The sequence below is a fragment of the Camelus bactrianus genome, chromosome 19 (genome assembly GCF_048773025.1).
Source record: "Camelus bactrianus isolate YW-2024 breed Bactrian camel chromosome 19, ASM4877302v1, whole genome shotgun sequence".
NCBI lineage: Eukaryota > Metazoa > Chordata > Mammalia > Artiodactyla > Camelidae > Camelus > Camelus bactrianus.
Window position 1 is genome coordinate 46451781 of NC_133557.1, and position 19454 is coordinate 46471234.

Sequence of the window (19454 nt, forward strand, 5' to 3'; positions counted from 1 at the left end):
CCCAGGGGCACCTCCCTCTGAGGTAATAATTTGGCTCTGAGAGACCCAAGGCTTAGCTAAAGAAATGGGATCCACAGCCTTCTAAGAATTGAGGATGTTACTCTCTGGCACACCTACTTATTTTATGTCTATGAACTGTGGTCCTGGAAGTTGTAGATATCTGCAAAAATGGCAAAATCTTTAGTAAGACACCCAGAATGACAATGAACATCATGGAAAAAGTTCCAAGTAAACAAAACGGTTCACATAAGAAGTGCACTTAAATGAAGGGGCTCCTAAATCAAATAAACAGAATAGGATAGCTATTTTAATTAGAATGCAGAAGCCTCCAAAAGGCTTCAAAATTCAAAACAAACAAAGAAACAAACAAAAAACACTTCACTGAATGATTCATTGCAAAAGGCTAATGAAAAATCAAAGACACAAGAGGTACCTAAAACAGAACTAGAAGACTGATGATTACTTCCTTCTATCCTCCTTTGCTTGAGTACTTAGTCTACTAATCCTTTATCTGAATTGCCTTTCTTGTATGAAGAGACTACCAGACTGTAAACAAAAGCCTGCCAAGTTAGTGGCTTTACCAATTCACCATAAAGGAGGGTCCCCATAGAGGCCCCTCCCAGGGCTGACAGGACCCTGAGGGATTCTCCAGTAACCTGCTATCCATTATTCCCTTAAACAGCCAAGGGAAACTAAAATTGAAATAAAAATTAATAGAAAACCTTGACAAATTCTGGTATCTACCAGGACTGTGCTCCATACTCTGAACCCCTTTCTCTTGGGATCCTACAGATCAGATCCTGGGATAACTGGCAGGTGACATTTCTTACCAGAGTCAGTTCTCCCAGATCTCTGTGACTACCACACTGAGACCTGAAGAGGCACTGGTAACCAAGACTCATGCTAAGATCAATATACTTTATCACATCTCTTGAACGGTCTGATCAAAAGAGGGTCTTATGGAAATAGATTTCTAGGTCCCAGACAGAGCCTCATGTACCAAGTCAGCAAATCAAAACTTAGGTAGCTTTTGTGTTCCTGTAAATGCTTCTTTTAACCAGAAGCACAGACTACCCCGTCAGCCAGTCCCCACAGGCCAAGTCACCTCTGGGTCTTCTCACCCTAAAAGTTGACTATGTGGCCTCAGCCCATCAGATATTTTCTATTTTCCTCTTCCTTGCTCTTTATTCTTTATCCTATAAAAATTTCTTGCCTTCTGCCCACTTTGCAGTTCTCCGAAATAAGACAGTCCACTTCATGAAGTGTTAAATAAAGTTTGTTTATATCATCAAGTTGTCTTCTTTAATGATTTTAACAGCCGAATGAAGGAAAAAGAAACTTAGTTCAATGTGAATCTACTGTATATTATAGACATTACCTACAACATTTAAATGATTTCACCAAGTATTATCTTGTTAAATTTAAAAGAAATTCCAAGCCTGAATAGAATAAATAAAACTTTTTCTGAGGTCTAGAATCTGATAATGCCAATTGAAATAATGTAAGGTGAGAGAGCAAATCAAAAGTACCTGTGGGGAAAAATATCTTTCTTGGTAGATTCTTCAGTTTATTTGGAACAGGGTCAGGCAAAATATTAACCTGTAATATGTGGGTTTTAATTTTGAGGTTTCAGATTCATTCCAAACCACAGGAATTTACAAGTAACAGAATGAGGAAAATATATAATTCTTTTGATAATTAAAAATTTATGAAACAAAGTGAAGAAAAATACATAATTAGGTCTTCTAAATCAACTGAAGTTTAATTCATTATACTTCCTCAGATATCGAGCAACTTGTTATAAATCTGATATGAAATCAAAGAAAAATAATATATTCCTTTATAATCTTAATCTCCTTCTTATATTCCCTTTTTTGGTTAATGTTACCACATCTATTTAGGGAACCAGAAGAGAAATAAGGAAGCACTTCCATTTCCCAAATCATAAGTACCTTGTAAAATGCATACTTTGAAATAGGTCCTCACTAAATTAAACTTGTTAAATGAATGAATAAATAAATAGAAGACCGTCTGAGTCTACTACTGGAAATAGATAAAGACTAGAGAAGTAGTCTGTCATTTTTTCTAAACTGCCCTAAGAATTTGAGAATAAATAGACCCACAAGAAAATACTTTCTTCCTTGTCTATGCTACATTTGCTCTCCCTTTTCCCGCCGAATTTAGTGCCGCAAGCGGTGGGTGGGGGTGGGAGGTGGGGGGAAGCGGCGGCTTCGTGGGCGGGGAGGCAGTGGCGGTGGCGGCGGCGGCGGCCGCAGTGGCGGCCTGAGCGCATGCGCGCGGACTCCCTCCTGCCCCCAACCCCGTCCCGCCTGCGCAGGCGCGCCGCCACAGCTTCTGAAAACTCCTGTTACCTGCGGAATTGAGGAGATCCCGCTCCAACAATGTGGAGGGCCGGAGCAGACAGGACCTCTTCCCTTTTAAAAATGTCTCCGCAGAGTACTGTGATTCCAATATGACTTTAATGAAATGTAGTGAAGGACTGGGGGAAAAATGTACTTGCTTTCCATGAAGAAACCATGCAGGAGGAGTGCGGAGAAGGCGCGGACGTTTCAAAGGAGCCGAAACTCAGATGGCCTGTAGGGGAGGATGCGCTGAGCCTGCTAAGGTGAGAAGGTGCTTTTCTGTTCTGTGTTCCTTTCTACTTTGTACTAGATCTACCCTTATTAAATTATATACGTTTTCAGATAACTCTTTGGAAAGCAAAATCTTACGTTTTAACAAAGTTCATTCTGCTAGAAACTCTTATTTTTTGTTTAATTAGAAGGTACTTCTGACACACTTGTTCCAAAGCTCTCATTAAATACCAGCAGGAAAAGATTTAATGCCAATCACGCAAAACTACATGGTTTTGACAAATTCTTTTTAATGATCTTGTAAATGTATTAAAAACACAGTTTTATGGCCAAGAAATGTAAATAAGATGAACCAATTTATACTTATGTAAACACATAAAAATTACATTAAAAATTAAACACCATTAAAATCATTTTTGTTAGTAATGTCCCTTGCACATTGAACTAAAAGAATTCTATGTATTTTTTTCTACCAAATGTTTATCACTGTTCATAGATATAAATTAGTAAATCCCTTGATTTAAAACTCTTAATTAAACTTTAGGATATTTTCTTCTTTTAAAGTTTAATATAAAGTTATAAAAATGTACATATATACAAAGAAAAGGGTAATTAGCTATAATATTGCAATTATAATGCATTTTCTTGGCTCTCATCTCCAAAATATCATGGAATGAAATATTTATATCAAAACAGCAACACTTTCCTCCATAATTTATTTCATCAGTTATATTTCATCAGTTACATTTGTGGCTCAGTAATCCAATCTTGAGACTTTTTTTCTAATTTTTATATGTAATTTAAGGAGTTTAAAATTTGCCTAGTGCCTATTTCAATACTTGTCATTTTATGAATTGTTAGGTGATATATTTACATGGAAAGAAAGTTGATGAGTCATTATATTAAAGCCATAATTATAAACCATTAACTTAAAAGTAATAAATATAACTTATTCCTTTGAAAAACTTTAAAAATCCCTAATGTAGTTCATATGAAAAGATTTTGTGTAGATAGAACTCTCCTGTTCCCAGAATTGCCTTCTATATGTGAAGATTTTAAGTTTCTACTCTGTATAACACTGTACCATCTTTTTAATAGCTCAGCAGATGAAATTATTATTTTTAATAATTTAAGTTGGCTTAGTTCAGAAGCTATTCCTTAGAATTCAGTTATTTGCTTTGAGAATTTATTTTAACTCTTTGTTTTAGAGCCATATTAAAATACAAGATTACTTCCCACCAGCAATGGAGTAAATTTTTGGTAAATAGAGATCAGGACCCAATTCTGGCTCCTTTCCTAAGAAAGGCATTTGTTGGATTTTCATTTGAGATTTAGGATAATTTTAAGTACAGAGTAACATCAGACACTGACCTATGACGGGGAACTATCCACATGAATGCCAACTTGTATATACAAACACTCCAAAACCTATATTCTGTTTCTAAGTAATTTGACTCACTGTATTCTAGCAGTATGGAAATGCCACACAACTTTCTAAGATCAGGGAGTAGTTTAGGTGCTGATAACATTACTTTCTCAGAGTCATTACTTGATATGATCATCTATTTTCTATATCAAATGAGTAAAAAAATATAAAATAAAAAATCAAGCTTAACCAAAAGAAATGAATTACAGTATTTTTCACAGAAGTACAGGTGGCAATGGACTCAGCACTGGAATTCATGTTGCTGTTTACTTTCTCAAAATACTGACCTCTGCAGTCAAACTTGTAATTCAGTGGAGAAACAGAAATTTCAGGCAGCTTAGTTTCCCCAGGATATCGCTCCTAGATGCCATTTGGCTTCACTGTGTTCTACATGCTAGAAGGAAGGCTTTCATAATTGTTCCATTATCCTATATACTGGTTTCTTGATCACTTACAAAATCTGCATTAAAGACTGCTGAAAAATTGGTGGTGACAGCTTGTCAAGAGGTATTGTGGATTGCTTTATTGAACACTATCATTCATCTTCTTAACATTTGTAAGTCATGGGGATTGATTTTAAGGTATATGACATTTATCTTTAGTAGTAAAATGTAAGAGAGAGCCCTTACTTGAAAACACAAATTATTAATTTTAAAGTGTATTGTGTAAGAAAGCGGAGATAGAATTGAGCAAATCAGTAGGTATTACTAAGGGGGGAAATAAACAAACACCACCACCAGGATGTCATACACTGCAGTTCTGGATTCTTATCAAATGCTAAAGTTTTGTATGAGTCACGTTCCCAGTAGGGAACAGATTGCATTGGCAAGTTGGGAATTTGGAGAGAGTTTAGTAAAAGTAATTACAAAGGGTTAGCAAGTTACAGCAAAATTTAAGGGGATGATGTAGTAAAGGGGGCACTGTTACTACCCTTAAACTAGAAAAGTAAGGGAAAAATGAAGTTACAGGAATCAGGAGAGAGAGCACCTTGACAAGATCTGTGATCATCTTCAATTGAAGTACATAATCGGGTGGTGAAAAAGCTGTGGGGATGGGTTCCACAATTTTCTTCCTCTCTCTAAGCTTCTGCTGGCATTCTTGGCTGGATCCAACTATTAGCCAGACAACAAGGAAGTTTGTTAAACAAGCAGGGTTTGGAAAGTTAGGAAAGTAGAGAGACATGGGAAAACATTGAAGAAAGTCTATACACAGTAATTTTTGATGGACTGTTTAAAATTATTTCTATAGTTTTAAACCAACTCTCATAGCCTCCAATGCAAATATAACATGTCTTGATTTATGAGACAATTTAGAATATATTATTGTATTAATCCCTTAAACTTCCAGTGGAATAGAATGAAGATAATACTGATCTTCTGTTACAAATGATTAAATGGACTAGCAAAAAACATATAGGTAGGAAGTGTTAGAACTTGGATTAAGCCTAGTATCTTATTTTTATTAGGTTCCAATTATTAAAAATATTTCAGAGTATTTATTTTATTCCCATAGAACAGTAAATGATTTTTTTTTTTGACATCCTTAAGCATCTGCCCTCAGTCAGTCAACTGAGTGGTACATGAAGTCAAGTAACCATTTTGGTTAAACTATTTGAACATAATTGACTATTAATAAATTAAGCTTATGGCTTATAGACTCAATTTTAATAGTGTTAAACTAAAAGACAAAAGCAGTCTGGAATCCAAAAGAATCTCCTTCATCTTCTTGTATAATACTAGAGAATTTATTTCTGAAATATGGTCTAACTTAGTCATTATAGTTATGGTTACATTTTGAGGGAATTATTTAACTGTATATTTGTTTATTTGTTCAGTTCTTCATAATACCTAAGTGGTCTGTGTGAAGTAAGGCAGGATCCTTCACTGGGCTGCATTAAAAGTTTGATGGCAGAGATGGTTTACCATTTTGGGCTTTTCTTGGTTAAGGCTACAATTTGTAGTCATCATCACAAGTGTTCTGCAGTCCCACAGTGTGATGACTCAACATGACCTGGTGAACAGATTATTTGGTTACGAGTAAGAGCTGGATCCAGTCTGAACTTTGATATAGCAAGTTGTGAGAAAGTGTTAGCTTCTCAATCTATAAAGCACAGTTTTTGAAAAATATGGAGTGGAATTTTATGGTCGAAAGATAATTTTCCACCTCAACTGTTCTTTCATTTTAGACTTGCTTACTTGAGTATAAAATATTGAATTAGGGTAAACATGGCAAGTGCTTCCGGTATGTTGTTTAAAAACAAGTAAAACAAACATTAGTTCCAATCCACAATGTGAATTTGGGTCTGATAGTAATTAGTTCCTTTGTTTTGTGTTAATTAAAGTGTACACTGTCATTGGTAGCAGTAGTATAAAAGACTGCTAATTTGATTTCTTTTCATTTTGTTCACTAACTTTAACATATTTCCTTGCAAGAGTAACTATACAGTGGCAAAGTAAAGGCCTAATATTTCAACTTGGGTGTGTAAGTAAATATATGCAAGTTTCTCTATATCTTGGTAATCTAGAATAAATATATTATATTAGGTTTCAGTTAATCAAAAAGCAAGTAATGTTGAAAGATTAATTCAAGTACTAACCTATACTGTGTTAGTTTTACAAAGGCACAGAAACAGCATTAATAATTTAAAAAGTATATTGCTTCTGAAACGAAGCACTTTTAAATTGAACTGGATTTCCAGTAGAGCGCTGACCAGAAGTCATCCTCTTAACACTTCTTCTTAGTATCTAATACATCTTAGTGTTAAAACATTTTCAAAAAATATTTACTGATTTTATTAATAGGTAAAATTTAGTTGCATGTAAATATCAAAAGTATTTCATTTAGTTTGTAGGATTATTTGTAATTATTTCTAACTGGGTCACTCTTTAGAGAGTTGTTATCCATGTAGATATGATAGAGATTGGGAAGCATTTCAAATCAAAAAGGAAAGTGAATGGAGTTTTATTTCTCCTTTAGCCTATGGAACATCCTCTCTGAAGAGGGTAGAACTGTCCTAGCTGCCTATGCTCATCATTTCTCATTTTGTTGGTTTTCTTTATGGAGAAATCTCATCCTAAATCTCAAATTATGTTTTCAAAGCCATATGTGAGAGACTCTTACCCCAGAGATTCTGAATACACGACTTAAGACTCTGATGTCTCTTCTTCATCTCCCTTCAGCTGCTCTTTTCAGGATCCCTCAAGCATATGCTTCTTCAAGTGCATGCTTTCTTTCACGGTGTGCCTTCTGCTCAGAGCATATTCCTCCCCTCTAGTCACATTTAAAACAATTTAATGTTATTTTCTTTTGAAAGTTTTCCTCCAGTATCCTGAGCCCACCTGTCCCTTCTGTTTCCTTGCCTAACCTCCATCCCAGGAGATAACTATTAGATAATTATATTTGTGTTGGTGTCATCCTTATAGTTAAGCTCCATGGAGGTATGGATTTTGTTAAATTTGCCATCATTCAGAATAGTGCTTGATACTGATTGAATTTTTTAAATGAGCAAGTGTTTGTCTCTTTTCCTTGAGGCTGTGCTCTGTTCCCTGTGGAGATATTTTCTTTTATATACTATAGAATTGTTAGGCTTGGAGGCTTTAGACAAATACTAGGTAGTTTAACTTTCAGAGCTGACCAGAAATAAATTTTCCTGGCGGTGTTTAAGATTATGAAATACATGAGCTAGTTGTAAACCTGTATCATGCTCCTATTAAAAAAAATAGAAAAAAAAAACCCTCACAATTATTGAGTCCAGAAATACCTCAGATGCATTGCAGTTCTGAGGAGACAGTTGTCTTATTTCTATTATCTTTTTGAAATTCACCAAAGTGAAAATGCATGCTTAATACACCCATATAATACTTTGAGTTTACAGATGAAATACTTGCTACATTATTTATTCCTTTTTCCTCATAGATTTCACATCCTTGCAAAAAATCTAGGGACAAGTGCTAAGTCATTTGATTTATTTAACTCTGAATTTCTTTGCTTTAGGATTATAAATCAGACTCATTGTTACATTAATGCAGAAAGTGTTCTTTTGTGTACATAATATAGATCAAGATGTGATTTTAATTGAATCTTGTCAAGGTTTCTCCTTTTTAAACCATGAGAAGAGACTTGGCTGTAGCCCAAAACTAATGGGAGTCATATTTTATAATAAAAAGCAATATGTTAATAAGAGACTTTGCTCCTCCTTGCAGTTTCCACAAGCACAAATTCTCATCAGTGTTCACAGCTAATGCATTTTTTGCCAAGTCATAAACACTTTTAAAAAGCATCTACTTAACATTGTGGAAGACAGAAATTCTGATTTTCCAAGGAAGTAGCAAAAATGGAGATCTTAGTTGGAGGAATAAGTTATAAGATGCCTGACTATCAAATGAATCCCATTTTGAAAAGAGACCAAAAGAGAGTAGAGTAGTGTGAATATAAAATTGAACAAACTTCCAAACTGAGCATAAAGGGGTGTCATATTGCCAGTGCTTTTCTCTTCCCCACATTTTACAAAGGGATCCTTCAACTGATCAAATGGAAAAATATGAAAAGAAGTAATTTACATTGTTCACATCTACTGTTTAATGACTTTGGAGAAATGAGAGCTAATTTCACTTGTGTTTGCATGTACTGCAGACACTTCTCACACATTGCTTATAGCTCTTGTAAGGCTACTTGTCTGTAATGCTGAATAAATATTGATGTGAAACTATAGCAAAAGTTTCAGGAAAGCTAGTTACTTAAACTTTCAACTTCTGTGACTGCCAGTATTAGAAAGCCTAAGATACAAATGTAAAATAAAGACCAGTGTGAGAAAATAAGTCAAATGGGGGAAAGTCACTTTAAAAGTACTGATTATGTTAAGTCATCTTCCTAGGAAAGCAAGTCAGCTTTATTTACTACATTTATAAACTTAATGAAAAGAAAAGGCTAATTCAATGTACAACTTTTACTTAAGGAAACTCACTTTGTTCTCCCATTTTTATATAGGATGTGAGATTTCCAAAGGCCTTATTTGCCTATGAACTTCCCTTCCCAGGTTTTCAAAGAATTTCAGCATTTCAAGGACATTCATGTAGCTTTTTAATCTTTAGTTTCGGATTATGCAGATCCATTATGTTCACATTGTTATTCCTGTCTTCATGTGTTCCTCCTTCATGCAGGTGTCATAAATGGAGGTGAATAGTATTCTTTGATGTCATTGTGGCTTTCTTCAAGAAACATCATCAGTGGATTCATAGATGTGATCTTTCTCCTCTGCTCTATGTGCTCTGCAAAATATGTTATGATACAGAAGTCTTTCTTTTTATTTTCTCCTTGATTTGTGTGATAGTAATGTTCTTTATTTACATGACCAAATTCCAAACAGCACTTAAGCTGCTTTAGACATTGTAATAAAATCTATCACTTACCTTGTCTCATTTTGTTCTTCACAAATTGGTTTTTAAGGTGATCAAAGTGTTTTCAAATCTGTTTTCCAGGTGAAAACCCTGAGGTTCAGAAAATTTAAGTAAATGGTAAAATTAGGATATTAACATAGGTCTTGTAACTCTAGTGGGCTTTTCTGCCTCACAAAGTTAGCTGAAATTACTTTAAAGACATAGTCACCAACTTTTCTTAGGATCATGAACTTGATAACTAAAGTATCTCTAAGTATCAATAAGAGTAATAAGGATAAGTCCTCAAGAGAGAAAGTTAATTCCTACAAAATGTGCACATGTGCGTTGTTATTTTTTCTTGTTATAAGAGCCATTGTTCCAAATAAAACATTATGGTAGAAATGAAACTTTATTTTAACTTTTCACCTTACCTTTTCTTGAGCACAACTAGAGATTATATTGAAGAAAATGTTGTTTTAGACAAAGAGTCTTATTTGTAATCTGATAAAAGACACAGTTTCATCTGCTGACAGTCCGTTACTGGGACAAATAACGTCACTGTCCTCGTCTTAGGCTGTTATAGTCAGTGTCTTATTTAGGTCATTTCTATTGGAGTTAGTTGCTTATATTACTTAGTAATTTAAAATTATTCAATTTTTATATTCTGTAATTCTTTAGACTGTTTTAAATTGACCATTTCTGTTCAGCACCTATTGTTAAAAATTGTTGTTTTTTTTTAAAGAATGTTACTATTTTTGTTCCTAGGTATTTGATAATTTTGTGAATCACTCCATTTAGATCATTTAGCAAAGTGAAAGAATATTATTCATTTCAATTCTGCATTGTGATTTAACCTGTCATAACATGTACTTGTTGTCTTTTAATATCCTCTCTAAATAATCTCATCCACTCCCAAGGATTCCTCTACCAGAAAAAGCTGAGAACAGTTGAATTTCCATCTCCAACCTAGAAACTGTCTGATCTGCAGATTATATAGCCAGTTCCCTGCTAATCTCTCTACTTAGATATCTGAAAGATGATTTAGACTAAGAGACTCATGACCCTTCTCTAAACTCTCAAACTAGCCCCTCTTTATTTGTTTTCTATCTCATTCAGTGATAAAATGATGTATCCAGTTTCTGAAGGCAATAATTTCAGAATCAGTCTTCACTCCTCTCTCTTTCTCACTCCTCCTTCAGCTCTATCACCAAATATTATTGATCTAACCCCTTCTTTAATCTGTCACAGTTTTACCACCACTGCTATTGCTGTAGACCAGAGAACCACTGCCTTTTATTCCTGAGACTAGAGATAGAACATTTTGACCATCCTTCCTAATTTCTATTGCCATTTACAATAAGTTACAAATGCTTCATACAGATAACAAGTATTGTTAAGATATTGTCTCTGCCTTCCTCTTGAAGTTCATCTCTCATCCCCCTCTACTTCTACATCTGTGAATGCTTCATATCATTGGGACATCAGTTGGTTCTACACATGCTTGCTTTTTTCACATCCAGGCATTACAACAGGAAATTGCTTCTTCCAGAAGCTCCTCTTCTTCACCACTACATCTTCACATACATAAGTTTACATCATCCTTTATGTATTAACTAACATGTCACTTCTTTGCTAATCTCCTCAGAGCTGATTAGGTGCCTCAGTAAATGATCTCTCTGCATCTCCTTTTATGACACTCATCAAAATTGTAATCACATGTTTATTGCCTATCTTTCCCTTTAGAATTTAAACTTCATTAGGGCATAGGACATTTTATTTCCTCTGCTGAATTCTTATATCTATCATAGGACACTGACTGACAAAGACTGAATGCAATGAGCATATGAGTATTTATTGAGGAAGTGAATATCATTTTGAGTCTTGATTATTTGCCTACAGTGCTGTTCATTTCTGAAACCATCATGCCATCTACTTTGTGGGCAAATATATTTTTTACACATTTATATTCAAGTCCTAGTGCAATATAGAATCTAGCCAAGGCCAAAAACTTTCCTTTACCTTGGGTCAGTTAGGAGCTTTCTTTTGATCCTGCCATTCAGTTAGTGATAAATTTGACTTTGAAGAATTGGGACTCTTCTAAAAAGAAAATTTTATTTCCTTCGTAGCAAGCTTAGATGTTAAAAATTATTTGCCGAATATTATTAAAATTCATGAAATTAACTTGGACAGAAAATGTATATCTAAAATCTAGAGATTTCAGAAATCAAATCACAAATTTTAAACCTCATAAATTGAGATCACATCTACATAGCCCACACTGATTCCACTTAGTGTTTTTAACTTTTTTAAAAATAAATGACAGTAGATATATAAGTAAGACTTTTATATCCAGAACAAGTCAGAAATTATTACATTTGTTACTTGCATTCCTTGGAGTTTTTCATCTTGTGTGAATTAAATAAAAATGTACATTTTCATATTGTGAAACTATGTTGTGTTATTTTCTGTGATTTTATCAAGTATACCCTGAATTCTAATCTTCATTCTGTCATAAAGTTACATTTTAAAAATCTACTAATTATAAATCATCTTGAGACCTTTACTTGCCACATAATGTTCAGAAAGGAGCGTGCCATTGACCATTTCCTTTCAAAAATGAGTGTGCCATTGCATCATAAACTGCAGAGCACACACAGTGAATTGTAACTCACAACCACTCTGACTCTGACAAAGCTGGTGGCCCTGGGAGAGGGAAATTCTTCACCAAATTCATGTTTATACCATGCTAATTTAAAAGAGTGACAGTGACTAGGGAATGCTCAATTTCAAAATACTAATGGGTTTTCTTAGATGATGAATATTTTTAAATTATTAAATTTTCAAAATAGAAATGAATCAGCATGACAGAGCTTAATAACTTTCCCCAGTATCCATTCTCACACTACTCTCTTTCCACACTTGTTTTTTAGGGTCTGTGGAAGTCCAGGTGGAGGGTACACTTCTCAGCTTTCTTGTCTGTTTCTACAAGACCGAATTCTCACTAATGCAAAATAAGCAGAAGTCATAAAGACAAGTCTCATGCCAGTTTCATAAGGCAACACTGCTTTCTCTGTTTCTTATCTTCTTTCTTGAGGTTGATAGAGTAAGTTAGCTTCAAACTTGTAGATGGGACAATAGGATGGCAAAGTAAAAAGTCAGAAGAAACCTGGGTCCTTACAACATCTATGGACAAGATGATCCACATAAATTGGGACTGAAACATGCAGAGAAATACTATTTGAAGGGAAACCTATATTATATATCTTTTTCATAATCTTTTTGATTTACTAAATAATAAAATTAAAACAAATGCATATGGATATGTACATATGCATACCTGTGTATATATAAAAATATGCTGGTTCATAGCTTAGATAATGGGTTCTGTGTTAAGGGTAGAAGAAATTCTTGTATTTGTAAAAAGATGATACAGTTAGGCAAGGGATTATCAAGGAAGGTAGACTTGATTCTTTTCAAACTAATTAGTTTTTCTTTCTTTTCTTCTTTTTCTTCTTTTTCTTTTCTTTTTCTTTTTCTTTTTTTTTTTTTTTTTTTTTTTTGAGTAAAGGTTAATTTATTCAGAGAGTTACATTGAAAGTCAAGAGAAAGGCCACAAGGTGTGGTTGGGTGTTCAGAATAAAAGTAGGTACACCATAGACAGAGTATGGTCCATCTCCAAAGAGGGAGAGAGATAGACCCTGGCCTTTTTCCTTTTTTTAATGGAAAATGCTTCAGTATAGACCCCTCTGTTGTAGGAAACATAAATAGATTAAAAATTACTAACTCTAAAAGTTTGTTGACTGTTCTCTTTTTGTGTAGTGTTATGTAGCCCTCAGATAGAAAAATGAGGCCTTTCTCTAAATGTCTAGGCTTGAAGTTATAGTTAATTGCCTCTTAGATTCCAAATAGTATTTTATTTAAAAGCATGAAGATGATATACATATCTAAGAATGGCTTAATAACATTAACTTGAATTTTAGCTCTAACTTTAGATCTCCAAATAAGCATGAATAAGAAATATTAACCATTATAATGACTTAAGTTTCTTTCTCTTTATATTTTTGAAAAAAAAATTTGTAGTTGGTGTATGTAAACTTTTGCATAGAACTAACATCAGTGACATTCATAGTAATAGTTACTCAGTTAAATTGTCTTTATCCCAAAATGTTATATACCATGTTGGGCTTCCTCCCTTTTAATCCTGCTATTGATTATTAATATGTAACTTGAGTCCCTGGGCAAGCCACTCATTAGTCATTCCTAGAGCATCAGAATGTCATATATAGAAATAGATGTTACATTTAGGGGCTTGCTAACTTGGGACCCTTGCTGAGATTCCTTATGTTTACAACTTTAAAAGGCAGAATTTAAATTCTGATTTTATAGTGTCTGGTGTAAGCACAGTGATCTAAATTTGGCTTTCCAAATAAGTATCATTACCAGGAAGCCTGAATGCCCACAAGATAGGCTGATGACAACTTGATTGTGTTCAGATATTTCCCAAATTAGTTGCTGTGTTTGAAAACTTGGCCAAGTGAGAATGACACAACCTTTTCAGGAAACAGTGAGAAAAACAGAAGGCAGATCAAATTTGGGCTTGCCAATCTTTGACAGGCTTGCTTTAACTTTCTCTCCATGATGTTCTTTGTCTTATATTCTCTCTGCCCTAAAATTGTGACACAAAGGTTATGACAAGCATGTGAAAATAGCTAGTGAATTATTAATGTCTGCTGTGACTTGAGAATCACAGAACAGCACAGGGTGGCTCCAGTAATCACCTTTATTTCTGTATATTGTAGCCAATCTCTTGAGCTGTCCAAAAGTGTCATATTCCTTCAGTGAAATCAGATCAGCGCATTAATATGCTCCTCTACTTTGAAGCTCATGGTTACTTGTCAAAATAATATTTTGCTTTTACCAACTTTCCCTGAATATAAGAGTGCAAATTACTCAATTCTTGAAATTCTGTTTCAGGCTCTTTTCCAACACGCAATTTACACATGCATTGAAGTAACAGAGTTTTCATTTGTTTATATTCACCTGAATAGAATTGAAAAGACAATATTGAAACATTTCTCTTTTTTTTATGAAGTGAATCTATTAACAACCTTTTTACAATATTAAATTTTGAATCTTAAAAAAAAAAAGCTCTTTATATTCCATTTTGGGATATGATTGCCTTTTTCTTCTACCCTTAGTTGCTTTGTGGTTTTTTGTTTGTTTGTTTTTTGTTTTAGTAAGACTGTCATTTTTGTTGGCTCATTTTTGAGCACATACACAAAGGCTGTCCTTGTAGAGCTATAGCTTATTTTGTTTTCCCTTCCTTTAGAAATTGAGAGCAAGACATTGTCAATAACAATAGTAATACAGACTTTTGAGAACAAGTCTGTCATTGCACACTATGATGGTATTGAATTTAGAAGATAAATGAGAGGAATTTGGGGGAACAACATTTCTAGAGCAAAACAATTCTCACTTATCTTTGTAGAAAATAGAAGACAGCAAATAAAATGATATCTTTACCTTCTTTATTTTTGTGTTTTTGACTCTACTCTTCTTTCAAAACTATCATTTGCCTGATAAAGGTATAAATACATTTTGATTGTGACTTTTTTTCTGGGATAAAATTTTTGTTCACTATTACTGTTTTTTAACATCTATATTACTATTAGGAATTTTGATTGTACTAATGTGAAATAGATTAAGAGAACAAATCACTTATCCACATCTTATGTTTCACTCAAATTATAATGAAACAAACTGATAATGTCATGTTTCAGTATATAGTTATTAATAAAAGTAGTAATAATATTTAAATTTATTGTTTTACCATGCGGAAAGCATTATCCTAAGTACTTTTTATATACTATTTCCTTTTATCTTCACAACAAACCCTGACAGAGTTTTATTATTCCAATTTTGCAGACAAAGAAACTGATTATTTCAGAGATTTAATAATTTATATATATATATATACATATATATATAATGTGTATATATATAACTAGTTAATAGAAGGTTAACATTCTAATATTACAGAACAACCCAGAATTTATAATCACATTTATCCCTGCTTGGTACCCATGTGACTCTTAAGCACTTGAAGACTTTCACTCTCCCTTAAGTATGCTGTATCCTAAAAGTCTGAAAACTACTTATTCCAAGCCAAGAAAATAGAATGGATTGACTTCCATGGTAAATATGCATTAACACTGACTTAATATCTCTATTAAGTTTTATATTATGACTGAAAATAGCTGTCTTCTGAAGAAATGATATATCTTAAGCATATTAAGTTCACACAACCAAAGATCTGTTGAGACACTGATGAGGGAATCAAATAATACATCACATATTTTGTGTCCTGTGAGCCTCTTATAATCACACATAGTAGGAGGACACACACACAGACACACACACACACACACACACACTCTTTGTAAAATATAAAAAGAAAAACAGGGTTCTCAGATCAGGTCGCTTAGTGCTAACACTTTAACACTTTGATGATAGAGAACCTCAGATTAATATCTTATCCACAAACTGAAATGTTAGCACATTATTTAGTACGGTCTTTAATGGTAGTATTTAATTAAAACAGAATTACAGAAGAGTGACTGGCATTTAACTATTCCTAAAATAATGTGCTTTGCTGTGAATATGAATTGAGTCCCTTTGTCCTTTGTATAAAAACTACTCCAAAAAATGAATGTTCACCTTCCATGTGGCAATTTGTTGTGGTTTATTTGCAGCACACCCACACATGGAAGATCATTCTCTCTTTTTATTTTCTTTAAATCACTGTCATATGCCAATGTTCTGTTGGCTAGCCACCAAAAAATATGTGTGATACACAAAGAGAATTTCTTAGTCAACCCAAGTCCTGGAGACAGATCTGGGTTGAATGACCTTAAACAAGTCTCTGTTTATCTAATTAGAGAGCTGTGTGAAGATTAAATGGACACACACACACAGTCTTAACCCTGTTCATGGAGCATAGTAAGTACTCAGTAAGTGTTAACTATAGTGTTTTTATGGCAGATCTTACATAAAGACTAGATTATCTCTGTGGTTGCTTTCATAATTGAAACAAATTGTTATAATTTGTGCTATTTTCCTATTAACACAAACTATCTCTCAAGTGAAATATGAAACTGAATATTCTCATTGGGAAATTAAATACATCAAAAAAGAGGGTGTAAACATTAGGTAGTAAGATAAAAAACCAGAGTGGCAGAGTTTTAGAGTTACTGTCTAAATTATTTCATAGATCATTCATATTTTTCAGTAAGAAGTTAACTTTAAAATATATACAAGAAAGCACACTTGCACTGCTGATTTCTAACTGTTCTGGCATCAAAATCTGCCTGCCTTAGTGGACATGACCCTCAGTATATTTGTCAAAGCATTTGCTATGCAGTGACCATGCATCTATATCCTGGATAGATGTAAGATTTCCATTGACTTGGAAATATCAAAAAATCTTATTATATTCCAGCACTTCTGTGATTTCTTAGAACTATTTCTTAGAAACATTGTGCTAAAGTTTTATAACTTCTTATGTGTTTGTATTGCTGTAGAGTGTATAAAAATATTTACATGAATTGCCCATATAATCCTGCAGACAGCTCAGAGTAAACTTTTATACTCTTTTAAAATTTGATGTAACTAACATTCATTAAGAAGCATGAAGTGATCCTGTCAGGTCTTGGTAACAAGTGTGAGAATAAAGACTAATAATTTCTGGCTTTATTCTCTGTGCATCTTATCTATATCTTGCTGCTTCCTAAAAAGACCTAGAATGTAAATGGGATGCCCAGCAGGCACTTAGAAGTTCAGACTGTTTTAAAGACAAAAACAGGGGCTTTGATTTATGAGTCAATTCTTTGCCGGTTCTTTATTGGAATTTTCAATGATCCCTGTTCTGTTGTCAGATGACATATACCAGGAGAACTCTCAGTTCGGTTAGCCAGATGGTGCAGCCAGGAGACAGAGGGAAGGCTCAAGTAGATTAAGTGTGGAGCTTGAGGCAGGCATATGATTAGAATGAAAAGCCTCCATTCTCCATCCATATTTCTGATGCTGGGTTACTCTCTCCAGATGTTTTGGCAACTCTCAGTTGCCAAAAAGTCTGCATAGAAATAATATTCATTTGTGCTTGCAGCATTCATTAATTACCCTGCATTTTCTCTGAATATCAAATACATGCTCAAGTGAGATGAGGTATAAAAGCAGCAGGCAATGTAATCCAATTACCCAAGGAATAATGCCAGTTCACAGTGCAGCAAACAAATGGCTGAACCTCAGTGCCTCATATACATGTATTTCTAGTTGCTTCTGTTTTAGAGTTTGGTTTGGTCATCACCTTTAAGGAACCTAATGAATTGCTTGAAACAACACTTGACTTATTAAAATTTTACATGTGTTTGTACTTCGAACATAAATCTCATCCATCTTACTCTGAATGTCTCCATTGTAACAATCCTTCCTTGACTTGTCCTGTGATCCCTCATACATGACCTCATATTTAATCACTCACACATTCCTTCTTCTTCTATTTCCATAGCCTCTTTCCTCCTCTATAATTCTAGCCAGCTTAACATTTATTCCTTAAGTGACAGCATGCCTCAAAATATTTTTCATTTTTTACTGATTCATTTATCCAGCTGAGCTACAGGGTGTCAGTGAACTGACTGCAAGATGACAAATGTAATGCTGGCAGGCAAGGCATGGGAAAAATCAAGGGATTATGGGTGGGCATTCTAGATTGTTCAGTTGAGGAGATCTGTGTTACTCAATCAGTACCCTTTGCTTTAAAATTGCTCCTGGATTTATACACAGTGACACTTCCCAGAGACATATGTTTCCATCTGTGCTTATAATTGCAATTTTGATTTTTTATTTGGATTATAAACCTATCCCAGCTGTGTTTTCTAGTGTGGCTTCATTCTCAATGGTTGAAACAAGATCGATTTAGTATTATAACAATATTGCAGCTTAAAAATTTTTTGCATTCTACTTTAGGGTAGGTGGCTTCATTTACATTTTTATTTATTTTTTCCCTTTTATTTATTTATTTTTAACTTTTTTTATTCATTTATAATAATTTTACAATGTGTCAAATTCCAGTGTAGAGCACAATTTTTCAATTATACATGAACATATATATATTCATTATCACACTTTTTTCATTGTGAGCTACGATAAGATCTTGTATATATTTCCATGTGCTATACAGTATAATCTTGTTTATCTATTCTACAATTTTGAAATCCCAGTCTATCTCTTCCCACCCCCTGCTCCCTTGGCAACTACAAGTTTGTATTCTATGTCTATGAGTCTATTTCTGTTTTGTATTTATGCTTTGTTTTGTTTATTTTAGATTCCATATATGAGTGATCTCATATGGTATTTTTCTTTCTCTTTCTGGCTTACTTCACTTAGAATGACATTCTCCAGGAGCATCCATGTTGCTGCAAATGGTGTTATGTTGTCAGCTTTTAAGTCTGAGTAGTATTCCATTGTATAAATATACCACATCTTCTTTATTCAGTCATCTGTTGATGGACATTTAGGCTGTTTCCATGTTTTGGCTATTGTAAATAGTGCTGCTATGAACACTGGGATGCAGGTGTCATCCTGAAATAGGGTTCCTTCTGGATATATGCCCAGGAGTGGGATTCCTGGGTCATACAGTAAGTCTATTCCTAGTCTTTTGAGGAATCTCCACACTGTTTTCCATAGTGGCTGCACCAAACTGCATTCCCACCAGCAGAGAAGGAGGGTTGGTTCCCTTTTCTCCACAGCCTCTCCAGCATTTGTCATTTGTGGATTTTTGAATGATGGCCATCCTGACTGGTGTGAGGTGTGATACCTCATTGTAGCTTTGATTTGCATTTCTCTGATAATTAGTGATATTGAGCATTTTTTCATGTGTCTATTGATCATTTGTATGTCTTCCTTAGAGAATTGCTTGTTTAGGTCTTCTGCCCACTTTTGGGTTGGGTTGTTTATTTTTTTCTTATTGAGTTGTATGAGCGGCTTATATATTCTGGAGAT

At 34.0% G+C, this 19454-nt stretch overlaps 1 protein-coding gene across 21 annotated transcripts in view; it reads left to right on the forward strand.

The window, feature by feature from the left end:
• Positions 1-2333: 2333 nt before the first annotated feature.
• The window catches only part of LOC123611886 (centrosomal protein of 162 kDa-like), a 79230-nt gene continuing 62109 nt past the window's right edge, over positions 2334-19454 (forward strand). For all 21 annotated transcript variants that reach the window (XR_012500790.1, XR_012500791.1, XR_012500785.1 and 18 more), the window contains exon 1: positions 2334-2626. The gene's annotated coding sequence lies outside the window, so the exon portion shown is untranslated. The remainder of the gene's footprint in view (positions 2627-19454) is intronic.